This window comes from Bombina bombina, chromosome 1, assembly GCF_027579735.1.
Source record: "Bombina bombina isolate aBomBom1 chromosome 1, aBomBom1.pri, whole genome shotgun sequence".
Lineage (NCBI taxonomy): Eukaryota > Metazoa > Chordata > Amphibia > Anura > Bombinatoridae > Bombina > Bombina bombina.
In genome coordinates this window covers 1,258,759,458-1,258,776,436 of record NC_069499.1, presented here as the reverse complement: position 1 = coordinate 1,258,776,436, position 16,979 = coordinate 1,258,759,458, and positions in this window count along the sequence as shown.

Sequence of the window (16,979 nt, the reverse complement as noted above, 5' to 3'; positions counted from 1 at the left end):
ATCTTGATTCTGAAATGCTAAATGGAGAAGATTGAAAGCCATCTCTCCCTTGGGTGCTTCATGGGGCTGATAATGGAACACTTGGCCTCTGTTTGAACATGCCGTTTGAAACTAGTGGGGAGGCATGCTCCTCACTACACAACCTTCTAATTCCTCTATTTCTGTTCTTACTGTTGATAGTATTTTTTATAGTATTGTTATTAATATTATTTTTTGTGCCAATAGGGACCTACTTAATTCCGCTGCAGAACAGTAATAACCTAAATGATATGTCATTTCTTCATTATGTCTCTAAGATTTCTGGATCTGGCCCTGGATTTGCCCGCACACTAAACATGTATGCTCTTTCCTCTCTGTTGATGGCCCACATGGGGTCTGGCAGGTGCCTGCTCGGCCAGACACCAGACCAAAAACTACCTGAACCAACATCTTCTCATATACCAACTGGTGAGTTGGAAACCACAAACACACCTCGACATTTCATAACAATGCACTGCACACTCCTCATTCACCACACCCTCTCACAAACAAACACAAAATCCTCCTCAACAATAAACGACCACGCCACTAGTTACATTACATTTTACACTCTGATGCATCGATCAGACTCCACCTTCATTAGCAACTATAATGACATATCCACTTAAGATAGTGTCCTGGAATGTGGGAGACATCACTTCCCCTGCAAAACAAAGTATAGTCTTACAGAGTCTTGCGCGGCTACAAACAGTGATTGCCCTAATACAGGAAACACACCTAACAGCTACTGAGCATGAAAAGTTAAAACCTAGATGAGTGGGCAAGGTTTTATACACACCGTCAGAGGGGCGCAAATGGGGGGTAGCCATTCTAATTAAAAAAAGGATTACAGCTACAAATAGCAGATATCATGATCGACCCAAACAGCAGATACATTATAGCGGACCTACAGATAGCTAGATAATTTTACATCCTATGTAATGTATATGAACCTAACTACCCACTACCCCTCTTTTGGCAAACACTCCATACCACCTTACTACCCCATGCAGACAAACCCCTCCTTTTAGGGGGTGACTTCAATTTAGTTTAAACGCTACCATTAGACCGCAAAACTGATACACATTCCAAACACCACATGAAAATTACTATCAGAAGGCGCAAGAAAGAAACCGACACTATCTCTTCCTTTAAAACTGCACTAGGACTTACTGACCTATGGAGACAAAGGCACCCAACACAAGACACTTTACATGCGTATCCAAAGCACATGGCTCTCTCTAACATATTGACTGCTTCCTGTGCTCTCCCCAGTTGCATAGGCAGATCCCACAAATCAGCATCTCAGATATTACAATCTCAGACCATGCTCCCATATGGCTGAAACTATGCCCCACACCTCATAAACCCCCACAGAGAGCTTGGAGATTTCCCAAATACTTGTACCATAATATAGAATTTCAGCAGCACCTCAAGGCACAATGGCTAGATTACCATACTTTTAATGCCCAACATCTAAACACTCCAGAATTTTTTTGGGGGGCATCTAAAGCAGTCATGAGAGGACAAATAACCAACTTCACTGCACTCAAAAAGTAAACACATAGAGATAACCACAAACTCGGCCGTCTCAGCAGCATACAATGCCTCTCTGTCCCACCCCTCCCTCCACAATAGAAATCAAAATTATGAGCTAAAGACACTAAGGCCTAGATTTAGAGTTTCGGCGGTAGCCGTGAAAACCAGCGTTAGAGGCTCCTAACGCTGGTTTTAGGCTACCCCCGGTATTTGGAGTCAGTGATTAAAGGGTCTAACGCTCACTTTTCAGCCGCGACTTTTCCATACCGCAGATCCCCTTACGTCAATTGCGTATCCTATCTTTTCAATGGGATCTTTCTAACGCTGGTATTTAGAGTCGTTTCTGAAGTGAGCGTTAGAGCTCTAACGACAAAACTCCAGCCGCCGGAAAATAGCAGGAGTTAAGAGCTTTCTGGGCTAACGCCGGTTCATAAAGCTCTTAACTACTGTACCCTAAAGTACACTAACACCCATAAACTACCTATGTACCCCTAAACCGAGGTCCCCCCACATCGCCGCCACTCGATTAAAATTTTTTAACCCCTAATCTGCCGACCGCCACCTACGTTATACTTATGTACCCCTAATCTGCTGCCCCTAACACCGCCGACCCCTGTATTACATTTATTAACCCCTAACCTGCCCCCCACAACGTCGCCGCCAGCTACTTACAATGATTAACCCCTAATCTGCCGACCGCAAAGCGCCGCCACCTACGTTATCCTTATGTACCCTAATCTGCTGCCCCTAACACCGCCGACCCCTATATTATATTTATTAACTCCTAATCTGCCCCCCTCAACGTCGCTGACACCTGCCTACACTTATTAACCCCTAATCTGCCGAGTGGACCTGAGCGCTACTATAATAAAGTAATTAACCCCTAATCCGCCTCACTAACCCTATCATAAATAGTATTAACCCCTAATCTGCCCTCCCTAACATCGCCGACACCTAACTTCAATTATTAACCCCTAATCTGCCGACCGGAGCTCACCGCTATTCTAATAAATGTATTAACCCCTAAAGCTAAGTCTAACCCTAACACTAACACCCCCCTAACTTAAATATAATTTAAATCTAACGAAATAAATTAACTCTTATTAAATAAATTATTCCTATTTAAAGCTAAATACTTACCTGTAAAATAAATCCTAATATAGCTACAATATAAATTATAATTATATTATAGCTATTTTAGGATTAATATTTATTTTACAGGCAACTTTGTAATTTTTTTAACCAGGTACAATAGCTATTAAATAGTTAAGAACTATTTAATAGTTACCTAGTTAAAATAATAACAAATTTACCTGTAAAATAAATCCTAACCTAAGTTATAATTAAACCTAACACTACCCTATCAATAAATTAATTAAATAAACTATTTACAATTACCTACAATTAACCTAACACTACACTATCAATAAATAAATTAAATACAAATGCTACAAATAACTACAATTACATAAACTAACTAAAGTACAAAAAATAAAAAAGAACTAAGTTACAAAAAATAAAAAAATATTTACAAACATAAGAAAAATATTACAACAATTTTAAACTAATTACACCTACTCTAAGCCCCCTAATAAAATAACAAAGACCCCCAAAATAAAAAAAATGCCCTACCCTATTCTAAATTAATTGAGTTAAAAGCTCTTTTACCTTACCAGCCCTGAACAGGGCCATTTGCTGGGCATGCCCCAAGAAAATCAGCTCTTTTGCCTGTAAAAAAAAACATACAATACCCCCCCCCCAACATTACAACCCACCACCCACATACCCCTAATCTAACCCAAACCCCCCTTAAATAAACCTAACACTAAGCCCCTGAAGATCTTCCTACCTTGTCTTCACCATCCAGGTATCACCGATCCGTCCTGGCATCCGGTGCTGAAGAGGTCCAGAAGAGGCTCCAAAGTCTTCCTCCTATCCGGCAAGAAGAGGACATCCGGACCGGCAAACATCTTCTCCAAGCGGCATCTTCGATCTTCTTCCATCCGGTGCGGAGCGGGTCCATCTTGAAGCAGCCGACGCGGATCCATCCTCTTCTTCCGGCGTCTCCCGACGAATGACAGTTCCTTTAAGGGACGTCATCCAAGATGGCGTCCCTCGAATTCCGATTGGCTGATAGGATTCTATCAGCCAATCGGAATTAAGGTAGGAATATTCTGATTGGCTGATAGAATCAGCCAATCAGAATCAAGTTCAATCCTATTGGCTGATCCAATCAGCCAATCAGATTGAGCTCGCATTCTATTGGCTGTTCCGATCAGCCAATAGAATGCGAGCTCAATCTGATTGGCTGATTGGATCAGCCAATCGGATTGAACTTGATTCTGATTGGCTGATTCCATCAGCCAATCAGAATATTCCTACCATAATTCCGATTGGCTGATAGAATCCTATCAGCCAATCGGAATTCGAGGGACGCCATCTTGGATGACGTCATTTAAAGGAACCGTCATTCGTCGTTCAGTCGTCGGCCAGGATGGATGTTCCGCGGTGAAGGTCTTCAGGATGCTGCCGCTTCGCTCCGGATGGATGCTACTTGGATGAAGACTTCAATCGGATGGAAGAACTCTTCTGCCCCGCTTGGATGAAGACTTCATCTGGATCATGGACCTCTTCAGCCCCCCGCTTGGGCTTGGATCAGGACATCGGAGGAGCTCTTCTGGACCGATCGGTGAACCTGGTATGGTGAAGACAAGGTAGGAAGATCTTCAGGGGCTTAGTGTTAGGTTTATTTAAGGGGGGTTTGGGTTAGATTAGGGGTATGTGGGTGGTGGGTTGTAATGTTGGTGGGGGGGTATTGTATGTTTTTATTTACAGGCAAAAGAGCTGATTTTCTTGGGGCATGCCCCGCAAAGGGCCCTGTTCAGGGCTGGTAAGGTAAAAGAGCTTTTAAATGTATTAATTTAGAATAGGGTAGGGCATTTTTTTATTTTGGGGGTCTTTGTTATTTTATTAGGGGGCTTAGAGTAGGTGTAATTAGTTTAAAATTGTTGTAATATTTTTCTTATGTTTTTAAATATTTTTTTATTTTTTGTAACTTAGTTCTTTTTTATTTTTTGTACTTTAGTTAGTTTATGTAATTGTAGTTATTTGTAGGAATTGTATTTAATTTATTTATTGATAGTGTAGTGTTAGGTTAATTGTAGGTAATTGTAGGTAGTTTATTTAATTAATTTATTGATAGGGTAGTGTTAGGTTTAATTATAACTTAGGTTAGGATTTATTTTACAGGTAATTTTGTTATTATTTTAACTAGGTAACTATTAAATAGTTCTTAACTATTTAATAGCTATTGTACCTAGTTAAAATAATTACCAAGTTGCCTGTAAAATAAATATTAATCCTAAAATAGCTACAATGTAATTATAATTTATATTGTAGTTATATTAGGATTTTTTTTTACAGGTAAGTATTTATCTTTAAATAGGAATAAGTTATTTAATAAGAGTTAATTAATTTCGTTAGATTTAAATTATATTTAACTTAGGGGGGTGTTAGTGTTAGGGTTAGACTTAGCTTTAGGGGTTAATACATTTATTAGAATAGCGGTGAGCTCCGGTCGTCAGATTAGGGGTTAATAATTGAAGTTAGGTGTCAGCGATGTTAGGGAGGGCAGATTAGGGGTTAATACTATTTATGATAGGGTTAGTGAGGCGGATTAGGGGTTAATAACTTTATTATAGTAGCGCTCAGGTCCGCTCGGCAGATTAGGGGTTAATAAGTGTAGGCAGGTGGGGGCGACGTTGTGGGGGGCAGATTAGGGGTTAATAAATATAATATAGGGGTCGGCGGTGTTAGGGGCAGCAGATTAGGGGTACATAAGGATAACGTAGGTGGTGGCGCTTTGCGGTCGGAAGATTAGGGGTTAATTATTGTAGGTAGCTGGCGGCGACGTTGTGGGGGGCAGGTTAGGGGTTAATAAATATAATATAGGGGTCGGCGATGTTAGGGCAGCAGATTAGGGGTACATAGGGATAACGTAGGTAGCGGCGGTTTACGGAGCGGAAGATTAGGGGTTAATAATATAAAGCAGGGGTCAGCGATAGCGGGGGCGGCAGATTAGGGGTTAATAAGTGTAAGGTTAGGGGTGTTTAGACTCGGGGTACATGTTAGAGTGTTAGGTGCAGACGTAGGAAGTGTTTCCCCATAGGAAACAATGGGGCTGCGTTAGGAGCTGAACGCTGCTTTTTTGCAGGTGTTAGGTTTTTTTTCAGCTCAAACAGCCCCATTGTTTCCTATGGGGGAATCGTGCACGAGCACGTTTTTGAGGCTGGCCGCGTCCGTAAGCAACTCTGGTATCGAGAGTTGCATTTGCGGTAAAAATGCTCTACGCTCCTTTTTTGGAGCCTAACGCAGCCTTTTTTTGAACTCTCGATACCAGAGTTAATTTTATGGTGCGGCCAGAAAAAAGCCCACGGAGCGTTAACAGCCCATCTACTGCCAAACTCCAAATCTAGGCCTAAGAGACAATGCGTTCCGACAGCAAAACTGGAAAGCTAACACCGTAAAACTCACCGTCAATCATATTGGCTATTACTACCAGCAATGGCACACTCACGGATAACAAAATGATCATGAAAAAAATTGTACATATCTACACAACATTATACTCTAAGCAGACGATACACTCTCCTGATAGAGAAAAATTCTGGACACAGATTAAACACCCTACCCTAACATCTAACCAGTTAGAAACTCTGAATGCCCCCATACTCCCAAGCAAGATACAGAAGGCTATTAAATCGGCTAAATTAGGCAAAGCACCAGGACCGGACAAAATCCCAATTGAATATTATAAAATCTTACAAAAGGAACTTAGGCAACTTTTAGCTCAAACATTTACTGCTTATCTAAGAGGTAATCAAAGGTATTAATATAGGTCACCACTCAATGCATTTATCCCTCTATGCTGATGAGTTACTTCTATATATTCAAAATCCAAGCCAAATGATCCCCACACTTAAAATTTTCCTAAAAAAGACTGTTAACTCCCCTCTGCTACACAACACATTTAGAATAAAGGATGGACCATGGTATCCATTTACACTCGAACCCCAACCTCATCTATAAACTTAATATCACCCCCAAACTCACACAAATTCAATCCTTACTAAATAACTGGGCTACATTGCCCTTACCACACTCAGGCAGAATTAACTTAATAAAAATGATAGCCATGCCCAAACTCTTGTATCCATTACAACTATTACCTCTGTTATTGACAAAACCGGACGTGTCTAACATTAATGGAGCCTTTTCCAGATTTGTTTGGAACTCCAAAAAACAATGTATCAGCCAGCACAAGCTAGCACTCCCACCAGACAGAGGAGGATTTTAACTTCCAAATATAGAATGGTACAATTGGTCTACACGGACTAAGTTGGCTTTAGAGTGGCTGGTGGGTACCTCAGTCTTCAATGATAGACAACTAGAAGAAACCTTAGTACATCCACTCCACTTAAATTTCCTACTGCATGCCCCATTACACTCCCTTCCATCTAGAGTTACGGACAACATACTGTTTAGGGAACCCCTCAGGGCCTGGGCTAGATTGTGTCGATGGTGGGGAACATCTCATACCATAACCAAACGATTACCACTACAGGGTAACCCCACTTTCCTTCCAGGAATGTCCACCCAAATGTTTGTAACATGGAAAATAACGGACTATCCTCACTAACCCAACTATTCTAACCAGGCACAAATAATCTTCTGTCACTCACTAAACTACAAGATAAACATAACCTCCCGAGAAATAGCACATTTGCATACCTACAAAGCACTCACTATGCTCTCAAACTCTTAACTGACGGACTGGACTGCACAACCCATACTCCCATAGATCACATATGCTCCTTGGCAAAACAGGGAAACCACTCCATATCTCACATTTATAACCTAATTGTAATGCACAAAGCTGCCTCAAATACACGGGAGATGTGTGACAGATGGAAAACAAATGCCAACATAGACATCACTGAAAAAACCATAACCACCAGAAACTAACCCAATCTACTATAGCAATGGATCTAAGGGAAATGCACTTTAAATTTATGCACCTCAGCTACATTACACCTAGACTTCGCTCCAAATGGGTACTGGGAGCCTCCAATACATGCCTAAAATGCTCGCTAGACAATCCAGACGTTCAACATCTCTTTTGGAAATGCCCCAAGATAACTCAATATTGGTGCAAACTACAAAAATGGTTGACAAGGGTGTGTGGAGAATCCATTTGCTTAACTATGCTTAACACTTTCATCCTAAAAGGACACACACACCAATCTCCACTTGACAAATTTCTCAACACCGCCATACTACTAGCCAGGAAACAAATTCTTAGGAAATAGACATCCCATAAACCACCTCACCTGACACAATTCATTAGACTGTTACACACCCAACTACTTATAAAACAAGCCGACGTTAAAGGGGACTTAGAACACAGTATAACAGTTTTCTTAAATAAATGGGAACAGTATTTGCTATATCTCTCCCCTGCGATGAGAACACGGATTTTATCCCCATTCGCAAAAAGCACACACTTCTTGACAGAATAAAATAAGGGTAAATGGCTAGGGGAAGATACCAATACCAATAGCTGAATACATACATATTCACAGTGATCATGCTATACATTCCCTCATACTTACCACAGCATTCAGGGACACCATACAATGGACAACTAGGGGATGGCTGGGTGGGTGCTACAACCCTCTTTCAAGAACATGATCAGAACCAGCATAGCAGTGGGTGAGGCAAAAACTGGGCCAAAGAAGAGATATGAGTATTTTATTAGAACAATGGAGATACACTGGATGGATCCATTGAGATTTTAGAAAACTAAAGGAATGTTATTGTTGAGACCAAAGAATGTTTTCAGGTTTGAGATTTACCTCACAAGCACTTGCTTGGACCAAAGTAAAGCTAGGTGACTATGATGCCATCCTTGGCTAGTAGTCTTTAATATACCTTTAACCTTGTTGTTTACCCCCCTCACTCCCTTCCCTCTTCCTCTCCCCCATCCCTAATACCCCAAAGTCGAGACTATCAAACCACAACCTCAACCCACCTATGCAAGAGTAATGAGAGAGCCTTGAAAAGTAATCTTAGTCTCCCTACCCCCCTCCACCCCTCGTTATTATATTGTTATATATATAAAAACAAAAAAGCTTGGAGTTGAGAGAACATGATTATTTGTATTACTCACAATTAGAACAAAGTATTTTCACATTTGTAAAAAAGATCTGCTACATTAGAACTGTAAATTTTGCATTATCATTGTTGTATCTTAACTTTGAGCATTACTAAATAAAGAAATAAAAAAATAAAAAAAATAATAGAAAGCAACATTAAATACCTTTTACGCTATAGATATATACAATACTTTAAACCATATGCATTGTACATGACAATGCATATAATGTAAACAGTGACCCCCTAAACTGCCATAACCTTATATTTTATTTTAAATTCTAATCATCCAATAGAAAATAATTTATTTTCTATTGTATGATTAGAATTTAAAATAAAATACTTTCTTACTATTGGCTAATTAAATGTCAGCCAATAGGGATTGGCTGTTTAAAAAACAACCAGAAGGGATGAAGATATATCCCTATTTAAAGGGCTTCCATGCATTCTGAAATTCAGTGTGCTGTGGTGAACTCATTAAGAGGAGGGCTCTAGGATGAGAGCTGAAGACTTGAAGAAAGAAGATACAAAGATGGGCTCCCAGCGCCTGGACCCGGGATGAAGAGGACCTCGATATTGATGAAGAGAAGCTGGATTTTTGCATGATGAGTTAAAAATTTGGGTTTAGTTGGGCATTTTTGGAGTGAGTTTTTTAAATTTTAATTTTTATAATAGGTTCTTTTGTAAGCCATTATTAATTTGGGGGGCTGGTTCGGTAATTTTTATTGCAGAGGGGGGTGTTGTAATCATTTTTATTTGTAAAAGAGCTGTATTGACTTTAGGGCAATGCCCTAGAAAAGGCCCTTTTAATGGCTATTGTAACTTATTTTAATGTTAGGGCTATGGGTTGTTTTTTTTTGGGTGGGGTTTTTTATGGGGTATGTAGGTTAGGGTTCGATACCATTGTGAGTTTTTTTTTTATTTTGGATACTGTCAGCTAGATTTAGAGTTCTGCGTTAGCCGTCAAAAGCAGCGTTAAGGAGTCCTAACGCTGCTTTTGGCCGGCCGCTGGTATTTAGAGTCAGGCAGGAAAGGGTCTAACGCTCACTTTCAAGCCGCGACTTTTCCATACCGCAGATCCCCTTACGCCAATTGTGCATCCTATCTTTTCAATGGGATATGCCTAATGCCAGTATTTAGAGTCTTGGCTGAAGTGAGCGGTAGACCCTCTACCGACAAGACTCCAGCCGCAGAAAAAAGTCAGTAGTAAAGAGCTTTCTGGGCTAACGCCGGTTTATAAAGCTCTTAACTACTGTGCTACAAAGTACACTAACACCCATAAACTACCTATGTACCCCTAAACCGAGGTCCCACCACATCGCAGCCACTATAATAATTTTTTTAACCCCTAATCTGCCGACCGCACACCGCCGCCACCTACGTTATACTTATGAACCCCTAATCTTTTGCCCCTAACACCACCGACCCCTATATTATATTTATTAACCCCTAATCTGCCCCCCCCAACGTCGCCGCTACCTTACCTACACTTATTAACCCCTAATCTGCCGACCGGACCTCTCTGCCACTATAATACATGTATTAACCCCTAAATACTCCCGCCTCGCAAACCCTATAATAAATAGTATTAACCCCTAATCTACCCTCCCTAACAGCGCCGCCACCTAATTTCAAGTATTAACCCCTAATCTGCAGACCGGACCTCGCTCTACTCGAATAAATGTATTAACCCCTAAAGCTAAGTCTAACCCTAACCCTAACACCCCCTAAATTAAATATAATTTTAATCTAACAAATTGAATAAAATCTTATTAACTAAAGTATTCCTATTTAAAACTAAATACTTACCTGTAAAATAAACCCTAATATAGCTACAATATAACGAATAATTATATTGTAGCTATTTTAGGATTTATATTTATTTTACAGGCAACTTTGTATTTATTTTAACTAGGTACAATAGCTATTAAATAGTTATTAACAATTTAATAGCTACCTAGTTAAAATAATTACAAAATTACCTGTAAAATAAATCCTAACCTAAGTTACAATTAAACCTAACACTACACTAGCAATAAATTAATTAAATAAATTACCTACAATTACCTACAATTAAAAAACTAAACTAAATTACAAAAAAAACAAAACACTAAATTACAAAAAATAAAAAAAGATTACAAGAATTTTAAGCTAATTACACCTACTCTAAGCCCCCTAATAAAATAACAAAGCCCCCCAAAATAAAAAAATTACCCTACCCTAATCTAAATTACAAAAGTTAACAGCTCTATTACCAGCCCTTAAAAGGGCTTTTTGCGGGGCATGCCCCAAAGTAATCAGCTGCCTGTAAAAAAAAACACAATACCACCCCCCAACATTACAACCCACCACCCACATACCCCTACTCTAACCCAAACCCCCCTTAAATAAATCTAACACTACCCCCCTGAAGATCTCCCTACCTTGAGTCGTCTTCACCCAACCGGGCCGAAGTCTTCATCCGATGGGGCAGAAGAGGACATCCGGACCGGCAGAAGTCTTCATCCTATCTGGGCAGAAGAGGACATCCAGACTGGCAGACATCTTCATCCAAGCGGCATCTTCTATCTTCATCCATCTGACGAGGAGCGGCTCCATCTTCAAGACCTCCGGCGCGGAACATCCTCCTTCCCCGACGACTACCCGACGAATGAAGGTTCCTTTAAGTGATGTCATCCAAGATGGCGTCCCTCGAATTCCGATTGGCTGATAGGATTCTATCAGCCAATCGGAATTAAGGTAGGAAAAATCTGATTGGCTGATTGAATCAGCCAATCAGATTCAAGTTCAATCTGATTGGCTGATCCAATCAGCCAATCAGACTGAGCTCACATTCTATTGGCTGTTCCGACTTCGGCCCGGTTGGGTGAAGACGACTCAAGGTAGGGAGATCTTCAGGGGGGTAGTGTTAGGTTTATTTAAGGGGGGTTTGGGTTAGAGTAGGGGTATGTGGGTGGTGGGTTGTAATGTTGGGGGGTGGTATTGTGTTTTTTTTAAAGGCAAAAGAGCTGATTACTTTGGAAGATGCCCCACAAAAAGCCTTTTTAAGGGCTGGTAATAGAGCTGTTAACTTTTGTAAATTAGATTAGGGTAGGGTAATTTTTTTATTTTGGGGTGCTTTGTTATTTTATTAGGGAGCTTAGAGTAGGTGTAATTAGCTTAACATTCTTGTAATCTTTTTTTATTTTTTGTAATTTAATGTTTGTTTGTTTTTGTAATTTAGTTTAGTTTATTTAATTGTAGGTAATTGTAGGTAATTTATTTAATTAATTTATTGCTAGTGTAGTGTTAGGTTTAATTGTAACTTAGGTTAGGATTTATTTTACAGGTAAGTTTGTAATTATTTTAACTAGGTAGCTATTAAATAGTTAATAACTATTTAATAGCTATTGTACCTAGTTAAAATAAATACAAAGTTGCCTGTAAAATAAATATAAATCCTAAAATAGCTACAATATAATTATTCATTATATTGTAGCTATATTAGGGTTTATTTTACAGGTAAGTATTTAGTTTTAAATAGGAATACTTTAGTTAATAAGATTCAATTTAGGGTTAGACTTAGCTTTAGGGGTTAATACATTTATTATAGTGGCGGCGAGGTCCGGTCGGCAGATTAGGGGTTAATAAGTGTAGGTAAGGTAGCGGCGACGTTGGGGGGGCAGATTAGGGGTTAATAAATATAATATAGGGGTCGGCGATGTTGGGGGCAGCAGATTAGGGGTACATAGGGATAATGTAGGTTGGCGGCGGTGTCCGGAGCGGCAGATTAGGGGTTAATTGTGTAATGCAGGTATCAGCGATGTCGGGGGTGGCAGATTAGGGTTTAATAAGTGTAAGGTTAGGGGTGTTTAGACTCGGGGTTCATGTTAGGGTGTTGGGTGCAGACTTAGAAAGTGCTTCCCCATAGGAAACAATGGGGCTGCGTTGGGAGCTGAATGCTGCTTTTTTGCAGGTGTTAGGTTTTTTTCAGCCAGCTCAGCCCCATTGTTTCCTATGGGGGAATCGTGCATGAGCACGTTTTAGCTGCTTACCGCTACCGTAAGCAACGCTGGTATTGAGGGTTGAAGTGGCGGTACATTAGGCTCAACGCACCCTTTTTGGAGCCTAACGCAGCCCTTCAGACAACTCTAAATACCAGCGTTGTCTTAAGGGTGCATTGGGAAAAAAAGCTGCGTTAGCTACGCGGGTCTTTACCGACAAAACTCTAAATCTAGCCGTGTGTTTTTTTATTTTATGTAGCAATTTTTTTTTCTGTAACATATTTTTTTTAAAAGTTTAGTTTAGAGGGGCGTTAGGTGTTAGCTAGTGTTCATTAGTGGTTGTGGCAGTTTAGGGGTTTATAGTGTAGGGTACTTGCGGTGGGCTAGTGGTGTTTTAGGGGTTAATAGTTTAGGGTACTTGTGGTAGGTATGTGGCGATATAGGGGTTAATAGGATAGATACTTGTAATGGGTATGTGGCGGTTTAGATATTTGTTAGTGTAGTGTTAGGTTGCGATTGTGGGGTACTTCAGTTTAGATGTATTAGGATTAGCGGTTAGTCACGTCAGTTATATTACAAGGGATCCTTTACTATACATCGCCAATATGGGCAGCGTGCTGGGTGTTAGCTATAGCAAGCATCGCTGACCAATGGCATGTATAGTAAATGCCTCACAATGATGTCACCTGTTAGCAGCTGTGTCAGGGGCTTGTAATATTTTGACAGGCTCGCTCGACATATTGGCGGATCCCTTGGAATATTTAAGCGCCTCGCAGCACTTTCAATCATCTGGGCCTTAGTCTTGTCTTCGACAAAATATTGCCAAAATCCAACTATTTTGCATTACTGATACTGCAAAAATCCTCACCCACAATTATTTTTTACAAAATATTGCCAAAATCCAGCTATTTTCCAACACTGATACTGCAAAAATTGTCTCCCACCGGTATTATCATTAGAATTGGCTATTGTAATATACTCAAATTAGAGCATCACATTGAGATTACATGCATAGAAACTGTGTTGCTGGTTAATTCAAAACATTATTTATTACTGTTATAAAGAGGTTATATATCTAGGTGTTGCTTTAAATGGGTTAAATATTGCTATCAGTTTTATTATCACAATGGGAGCTAAACAGTGCTGTGCAAGCAAGGGGATACAAAATAATTTATTTATTTGTATTTGTGGTAGCCAAAATTGTACAAACCATGGAACATCATGGGCTCCATTTATCAAAAGCTGGCTGGACAATATTCCTATATGGGTATCCTGTCCTCCTGGCATTGCAGCAAACAGTTAACATTGCACAAGCTTGTGCAACCAATTGTGTGATAGAAAGGTTTGTCAATCATCCCGATCAGATTGGTAGCTGCGGTCTTAGGACTCATGCCATTAAGCTGCATCCACAGCTTCATAAATTGTACCCTTTGAATTAAATGCGTATGTAGGGGTGATACAAATGGTGCAGTTTTGGGGTGTGACTGTTCTATAAACCCATGTGTTCAAGAATATGTAATATATGTAGTAAAGAAAAAAGCACACACACTCAAATCTTCTTTCACAAATGTATTGATTTTTGATGCTGAAGTTACAAAAAGTAGTGCACTATCATTGCTACTAATCTCCATGACCAACATATATGCATCAGTGGAATAAACCTAAGAGTGATTTTAATTATTCTTTCTTATTTTAACTTTTGTATTTTGTGTGTAATAAAGGTTATATTTTAACCAACACAATTCCTCAGCAATGCATTTTGCTGTCAAGTCCTCCAGATAGGAATATAGTTATTAGTAAGTGTGTGGTGTAAAAACAGCAATCAAATATTGAATATTCAACCCTCTGAGTGCTTTATATGTAGTCTTTTTTAAAGATTAGTGGCTAGATTACGAGTTTTTGCCGGTAAGGCCTGCGTTGTTAACGAGCCTTTTTTTCTCACCGCTCACTTAAGACAGCGCTGGTATTACAGGTTTTTTTAAACCCGGCGTTAGCCACAAAAAGGTGAGCGTTGAGCAAAATTTAGCTCCACATCTCACTGTAATACCAGCGCTGCTTACGGTAGCGGTGAGCTGGCTAAACGTGCTCGTGCACGATTTCCCCATATGAAACAATGGGACTCAGCCGGCTGAAAAAAAAACCTAACACCTGCAAAAAAGCAGCGTTCAGCTCCTAACGCAGCCCCATTGTTTCCTATGGGGAAACACACTTTATGTCTGCACCTAACACCTTAACATGAACCCCGAGTCTAAAGACCCCTAATCTTACACTTATTAACCCCTAATCTGCCGTCCTCGACATCGTCGACATCTACATTATATTATTATTCCCTAATCTGCCGCTCCGGACACCGCTGCCACCTTCATTATACTTATGAACCCCTAATCTACTGCCCCCAACATCGCCGAAACCTACATTAAATTTATTAACCCTTAATCTGCCGCAGCCAATGTCGCTGCCACTATAATAAAATTATTAAAACCTAAACCTAAGTCTAACCCTAACCCTAACACCCTCCCTAATTTAAATATAATTTTAAATATTCTTATTAAAATTACTGCAATTAAATAAATTATTCCTATTTAAAACTAAATACTTACCTATTAAATAAACCCTAAGCTAGCTGCAATATAACTAATAGTTACATTGTAACTATCTTAGGGTTTATTTTTATTTTACAGGCAAGTTTGCATTTATTTTAACTAGGTATAATAGTTATTAAATAGTTATTAACTATTTACTAACTACCTAGCTAAAATAAATACAAAAGTACCTGTAAAATAAATCCTAACCTAAGTTACAATTACATCTAACACTACACTATCATTAAATTAATTACATAAACTACCTACAATTAATTACAAATAAATTAAATAAACTAAAGTACAAAAAACAACAAACACTAAATTACAGAAAATAAAAAAATAATTACAATTTTTTTAAACTAATTACACCTAATCTAATCCCCCTAATAAAATAAAAAAAAAAACCCAAAATAATAAAATTCCCTACCCTATACTAAATTACAAATAGCCCTTAAAAGGGCCTTTTGCGGGGCATTGCCCCAAAGTAATCAGCTCTTTTACCTGTAAAAAAAATGTAATACCCCCCCAACATTAAAACCCACCCACCACCCACACACCCAACCCTACTCTAAAACCCACCCAATCCCCCCTTAATAAAACCTAACACTAACCCCTTGAAGATCACCCTACCTTGAGACGTCTTCACCCAGCCGGGCACAAGTGGACCTCCAGAGGGGCAGAAGTCTTCATCTGATCCAGCCAGAAGTGGTCCTCCAGAGGGGCAGAAGTCTTCATCCAGGTGGCATCTTCTATCTTCATCCATCCGGATTGGAGCGGGTCCATCTTCAATCCAGCCGATGCAGAGCATCCTCTTCAAGCAAAGTCCAACTGAAGAATGAAGGTTCCTTTAAATGACGTCATCCAAGATGGCGTCCCTTCAATTCCGATTGACTGATAGGATTCTATCAGCCAATCGGATTTAAGGTAGAAAAAATCCTATTGGCTGATGCAATCAGCCAATAGGATTGAGCTTGCATTCTATTGGCTGATTGGAACAGCCAATAGAAAGTGAGCTCAATCCTATTGGCTGATTGCATCAGCCAATAGGATTTTTTCTACCTTAAATCCGATTGGCTGATAGAATCCTATCAGTCAATCGGAATTGAAGGGACGCCATCTTGGATGACGTCATTTAAAGGAACCTTCATTCTTCAGTTGGACTTCGTTTGAAGAAGATGCTCCGCGTCGGCTGGATTGAAGATGGACCCGCTCCGCTCCGGATGGATGAAGACTTCTGCCCCTCTGGAGGACCTCTTGCATCAGCAATCAGCCAATAGGATTGAGCTCACTTTCTATTGGCTGTTCCAATCAGCCAATAGAATGCGAGCTCAATCCTATTGGCTGATTGCATCAGCCAATAGGATTTTTCGTACCTTAATTCCGATTGGCTGATAGAATCCTATCAGCCAATCGGAATTGAAGGGACGCCATCTTGGATGACGTCATTTAAAGGAACCTTCATTCTTCAGTTGGACTTCGTTTGAAGAGGATGCTCCGCGTCGGCTGGATTGAAGATGGACCCGCTCCGCTCCGGATGGATGAAGACTTCTGCCCCTCTGGAGGACCTCTTGCATCAGCAATCAGCCAATAAGATTGAGCTCACTTTCTATTGGCTGTTCCAATCAGCCAATAGAATGCAAGC